The sequence below is a fragment of the Dermacentor silvarum genome, chromosome 3 (assembly GCF_013339745.2).
Source record: "Dermacentor silvarum isolate Dsil-2018 chromosome 3, BIME_Dsil_1.4, whole genome shotgun sequence".
Lineage (NCBI taxonomy): Eukaryota > Metazoa > Arthropoda > Arachnida > Ixodida > Ixodidae > Dermacentor > Dermacentor silvarum.
The window spans coordinates 45,415,082-45,421,542 of NC_051156.1; the positions used below are offsets into that span (position 1 = coordinate 45,415,082).

Consider the following 6,461-nt stretch of genomic DNA (forward strand, 5'->3'; position numbering starts at 1 on the left):
CTTCCGTGCAGTTGTCAGTGCGTATTGTGGCTGATAATACTGCTTCGCCCCTCCAGTCGGCCACCGCTACCACTTTGGCTGTAATGTCGGGGTAGCACGCGGCGTCTGTATAGAAGGTGTCGAGGTCGTTGCCGTATGCTCGGTGCAGTGCCATTGCACGTGCACTGCGCCTGCCTTTATAGTGTTCGGGGTGCATATTCCGAGGTATGGGGCCACTGTAATGTTTTCTTTGATGTTTGGGGCGATTGACAGGGGCTCTAGTGGGGCAAACTCTGACACTTTGATGGTGGGTAACGTAATTGTCTGAGTACGTGCCTTCCTGTGGATGTACGTTTCAGTCGTTCGATCTGACCGACTTTCTGGGCTTCGATTAATTCGGCCATGGTGTTATGCAAACCAAGCTGTAACAGTCTGGCTGGTAAGATGTAGATAGGAAGACCTGTCGCTGTTTTCACCGCTGTTCGTATGAGTGTGTCTAGCTGGTTTGTTTGGTTTTGGGTGAGTCAGTGGTAAGGCGCGTGATATAGGTAATGCGGCTTATGATTAAATCGTGTATGATGCACATGACGTCGGATTCCTTTAGGCCATGGCTGCGGTTCGTGACTCGCCGGATCAAGTGCGCTATCTCATTAATCTGTTTCTTCAGTAGCGTCAGGGAATATGTCGCTTTCGCATTGGCTTGAACGTGGAGTCCTAGTAAGCGTAAGTTAACCTTATTTACAGGTTTACCCTCGATAGTCACCGTGATGTCAGGCGGTAGGTGATGTTTCCTTTGGAGTTTTTTTAGTATAAGCAGTTCTGGCTTTTGAGCTGCACACAGTCCCCCTGCTCGCGCATATTTCTGGGTGACATCGGCTGCTTCTTGTAGTGCGTCCTGTATTTCACCATCTCAGCCACTGGTGGCCCAGATGGTGATATCATCAGCATAAAGCGCATGCCTATAATTCCCGGTATGGCATCTAATAGTGCAGGTAGTCTGCTCATAGCTATGTGAAATAGCACGGGGGAAAGCACTGACTCTTGTGGCGTGCCTTTTCCCGCAAGAGGGATGGAGTCTGAACCTATATTTTCTATACCTATAGTCGCAGTGCGATCTTTAAGAAACGCCCGGACATAATTGTATAGTCGTCGGCCACACTTCTTTCACTAAGGCACCGTCTTCCCTAAAATAATGCCATAAAAGTCACTAGTCCGCTCAAAGCTTGAGTATGCCGCAGCAGTTTGGGATCCCTTTCAGAAAAACCTATTTCACTCATTAGAAATGGTACAAAATAACTGCGCTCGTTTCTTTTTTCTAATTATAACCGAACTGCCGCCACTTCTCTAATGAAATTAAACCTTGGCTTGCCATCTTTAGCCTCCCACCGTAAAGGCCTTAGACGTTTAGTTTTTCATAAGATATTTCATCACCCTTCCCTTCGCGATGAACTGATCTCCCCTCCTCAATACATTTCATCAAGGTTAGACCACAATAACGAAGTCGGAATTTCATTATGCCATACTGATGTCATGTCTCATTCATTCCTTCCCCGTACATCTTCTGAGTGGAATCGCTTCCCCCTCTCAACCGCTACTGTTGTTGAACACCAGCACTTCATGGCAGTATTGGATAACATTGTATTTCATTGTACAGGAGCATTTCATTCATGCTTTTGTACTTCCAATTGTATTATTGTATTGTAATAATGTAACACTGTATCACTGCACTGCATTCATCGTATCACATTTGATTAGCCAGCACTACAAGAACACTTAGGTAACAATGTATAACTGAGAGCCATCTATTTCTGTACACTAACCACTTTTCTGCACTGTACTTTTTTTCTGTATTTGAAGCCGCTCCTCGGGACCTAAAATAAAGTTCATTGCCTGCCTGCCTGCCTGCCTGCCTGATGTAACCACTCCCCTCTTTAATGTCCCTGGCCCTGAGAGTACAAGAAATAAATCTCTCCTTCAACGTTCACTGTCCCACATTATCGCTCACCCTTCAGCCGTGTAGGAGGAAAACTAAAAGGCGCAGTTCCGGAGGCAAGAACTGCGATTTCATTGAACCGCTCACGGCCTTGTTTGCACCTTCCATGTCGCTATATAAAACAGTTTATACTAGATTAAGTTCGTTGTTCTTCCCCGCCGCTCTTATGCCGTCATTCTAGGCTGGGGATTCCTCTCGTCTCATCACGCAGTTATCGGCTGTGCCCGTGCAGAACATGTGCTGTCTCCGTGCTGCGGCAGTCATTCTGCAGATTTGCCTGCATCTTCTGCTCGGGGGTTCGTCGCCACCGATACGAAATCTCACTTTTCTCTTCCGCCCTTTCGCCCGTTTCCTATGCTGCATTCGACAATTCCACAGTTCTCTTCACGCCGTCTAAACTCCCTGCACGCCGTCTTCCCTTCTTGCTTCCTTTTGTCCTTCTTCACATTCGTCATGTTTGCAGCACACTTTCCGTTTAGAATATGTGTTCGTGCCATCAAATTTACACCATTGAGAGTGCCTTGGTTCTGCTCAGGAACTTGACACGAGTTCTGTCTACAATGTGCCTGACGACTCCGCTCCTGTTCAGGTGGACGCAATCACGCCATGCCTCTTCCTGTTGCTGCTTCTGAACCAGTATGTGACAGAATGTTTGTTCGGTGTATTGATGGCAACTTCACTTCGAGTCAGCGAGCGCAGATCGCCGACCTTCTTAACCGATATCGTGCTTCTTTTGACCTCCAACAAGAGTGTTTAGGACGTAAGTTCACAGTCATATATCCCATCGACAACGGCAGCTATAGCGCCGCTGCGCCAGCGTCCGTACTTTGTGTCCGCGACGGACAGCCGCGTCATCGAAGACCACGTAGGAGACATATTTCAACGCGCTGTGATACAGCCTTCCTACAGTCCCTGGGCATCTTTATTAATGCTATTCAAAAAGAAAGATGACAAAATTCTTTTTATGCGGTATATCGACGGTTAAAGACGAAGGATGTTTGTATCGACGATGCACTGGACTACCTCTAAGGCGCTGAATCCTTTCCGTTCTTAGACTTATGATCTGGTTATTACAGCGAAGCTTTATATGACTTGTTTCCACCGGATCATGGTCCGTAGACTAAAATTCCGAAGATGTAGTGCAATACCGGGCCGACCCGCGGGGGAGACGAAACAGGCTTCAAGCAGTCTGTCGACTTGCAAAACAAGTGTAACATGTTGGGTCCAAATGCAACCTGTATCAAATATTAAGATGATATGAACAGATACTACACATTGACTCGCGTCGGCCATGTCTACGTTGGCACCATGCACGTGTTGGCGTCGCCATCCCGCGTATTCATGCCAGTGGATACCAATCTGAGTGTCTTTTGTCTCCTGACGTCATGCTCTACGTTGGCTGCTTTCCTCAGTTCTGCTCTGACTGTGAAATGGGCAGGCTGTGTGTTGTACGGTCTGAAGAACAGCGTGTGCACCAAGAACGACGACGTGAACAGAAAAGAAAATGGCTGCGGTGGCGGCGGCGGAAGGAGACCACAGACAATGAACGGGCCGCGAACGCCAAGCGTAAGCGCGCTGCCCGCCAGGACCAGGAGACGAAAAGAAATGCGAACCGTTCACGTGGCCCCAATCCTCCAAACTTGGAACTTTTCATCGGATCAACGGTCAATCACCATATACACAGCTTCGCTGGTCAACCACCTTCACGGAGTGGAATCGCACTCATTTTTTTTTGTCGAGCCCCGATGCCTAAGCCATATCGTCCTAAAACGACATGCGTCACGCGAGAGCGCATATATGAATTTACTGTCAGGTCCTTGGCCTGTGTAATGTGTCTGCCACATCTGAAATAAGTGATAACATCCTCTCTGGCGTCAAATGGCAGGCGTGCCTTTTTTATCTCGATGAAATTATCGTCTTTGCCCAGGCCTCTCTTTCTCACCTGCTCTGACTCGAACGCGTCCTCACTTACCTCGGCGACCCAGGACTCCAGCCCAAGTTAAAGAAGTGGCGCTTCACGGCCCAGCAGCTAGTAATGAGAGAAAATTAATAAAAGAAATGAAATCCTTCGTCATGTTGTTTCTTAAGATGGTGTGCTCCCAGATTCGACCAAATTCCAAGCCGTCGCCGAGTTCCCAAGTTCCAAGCGCACTAACAAAATGCACACGAATGCCACTAGCGTCGGGATTGTCGCTTTTCTTACGCAAACAAAGGCTGCTTTCGATAAGCACGTCGTTGCTTTTGCCAGCTGCGCACTCAGGAAAGCGGATGCCAACTATCGCGTTACAGAAAAAGTATGCCTGGCTATCATTTGGCCAATAACCAAAGTCCGTCCTTACCTCTGCGACCGCCCATTTTACGTCATAACTGACTACCATGCCGCTCTGCAGGTTATCTTCCTTGAAATATCCTTCAGGGTTTCTCGCTAGATGGGCACTACGCCTCGCAGAGTAGAATATTCGAATCATGTACCACTCTGGCCGTAAACGTTCGGACGCGGATGTCCTGTCTCGCTCTCTTGCGTCAGGCCAGCCTAATTTAATGACTGGGCACGGCGGAGCGGGAATGAACATGTGGTCTTATAGGCCATTCTTCTGCCTTGTGCAGGTGCTTGTTTTGGGACTTGCCCGACCGGCGAAGCAGGACGAGAGCTTCACTGGACTGACCGATCATCAGATTCTTCAAAACACTACCACGCACCGCAATCTACAGCTGTGTCAACGACGTCGCAGTTCTCGGTGTCTCACCTTCCTGTGGTCATATCTTCACTGACTCATGGCGTTCCAACAGCGCCGTCGTCCCTTCACGTGACTTCACCGCATCGGGCTATACAGCAATAGCTTGAGGCATTCAACTACAGTGGGCACGGCGGATCGGGAATAAGCATGTGTTCTAATGGGCCATTCTTCTGCCTTCTGCAGGTTAGGGCGTACTACAGCTTCTTAAAGAGCGATTGTCGTTCTCTTTTGGTCTTGCCGTGCCCACAGCACTGTGTCTCAATGGCTTATCATGTGTACTGTATGTGCTTGCGTCTCTTGTGCGGAGACATTGAGTTAAATACCGGCCCTGACACAGATGACTCTAGACTCTAGTACTCGTTAATTGCGGGGAAAGATACTTTTGGATCAGAATAAGTTAGCCGAGGATGTAGCAGCGCTCCGCAGTCAACAAATAAACATGGAAAAACGTGTTGTGGGCTGTGATGCTTGTTTCTCAAAAGTATAACCGCACGCGTGGACAGCCTTGAACGCACGGTAAAATCCTTGGAGGCCAAGACTACTGATTCGCAGGACAGGAGTAGACGTTCAAATTTAGTGGTCTTCAGTGTATCAGAGGATAAAGACGATACAGAGTCGCTGCTGCGCCGCACAGCTTTAACTGACATTTTCCCACTAGGCTTGAAATCACATGCAAGTCAGTTGGTAGAATTCATCGCCTTGGTAGGCTTGATAAATCACGACCAGTTATCTTGTACTTTCAACGTTACGAAGAAAAACAGCAAATTATGAAGAATGCTTACAAATTGAAGAGTACCAGTACATTTGTACAAAATGACTACACGCGAAACGCGCTCAGGAAGCGTAAACTTCTGTGGGAGAGTACTTCAGAAGAAAGACAGCAAAAAAGGAAAGTCGCTTTAATCCACGAGGAACATCGTATAGATGACAGCCTCTTTATTTCGACTGACACGGAAAACTCTAGAGTAAAAATTGGAAAGTACAACAACCCTAAGAAAGACTGACTTCACACCCTCGGTAATAAAGAACTATGTATTATAAATATCAATGCCCGTAGCATTGTCAACAAATCTGATCAACTCGAGGCTCTTATTATGGGCTTCAGTCCGCATATAGTTACGTTAACAGAAACCTGGCTAGACAGTGGAATCAATGATGAAGACGTATTCCAGCCTTGTTCTCGTGTTTTTCGTTGCGATAGATCAACGAGAGGAGGCGGGGTGGCTGTGCTGGTAAAGAAAAAGATCCCAACCCCTCTTTTGCGCCAGGCTGACGATATAGAAACTATTAGCATGAAGGTTTTCTGGCTGGGGACAATATTTCCTGTTATTTGCCGTTTACCGAGCGCCCGGCTCACCATCAGAATTTCTGAGTGATTTGCGTACGCGCATCACGTCATATATTTTAATTAGGTGACTAATAGGAGACTCGTAGGATACTAATAGGAGACTTTAATCTTCCAGGAGTTAACTGGAAACATGTTTCTTTTAGTACAGAACTTGCTCCCCATGTCAGCTATATGCGTGATATAATCCTATGGCACAATTTACAAGAAGTTGTTAAATTTACCCATGCGCGTGCATGATTCTTCGTCATCGGTACTTGATCTTGTGTTTACGAGTAAAACAATTGAAACGTTTTCAGTGTCGGTTGAACGCGGCATATTTGATAATGAAATGGTGTGCTTTTCATGTTGTTTGGAAAAATGCAATCCGAGTAAAACAAAAAGTGTTTTAGTGAAGGGCTTTTCG

The 6,461-nt window shown here is 47.0% G+C and overlaps 1 non-coding gene across 1 annotated transcript; it reads right to left on the reverse strand.

Annotated features, from left to right (window-relative positions):
* Positions 1–3,082: 3,082 nt before the first annotated feature.
* On the reverse strand, positions 3,083–3,265 carry LOC119446946 (U2 spliceosomal RNA). The gene has a single exon (XR_005190858.1). It is a non-coding gene; the product is annotated as a U2 spliceosomal RNA (small nuclear RNA).
* Positions 3,266–6,461: the final 3,196 nt, after the last annotated feature.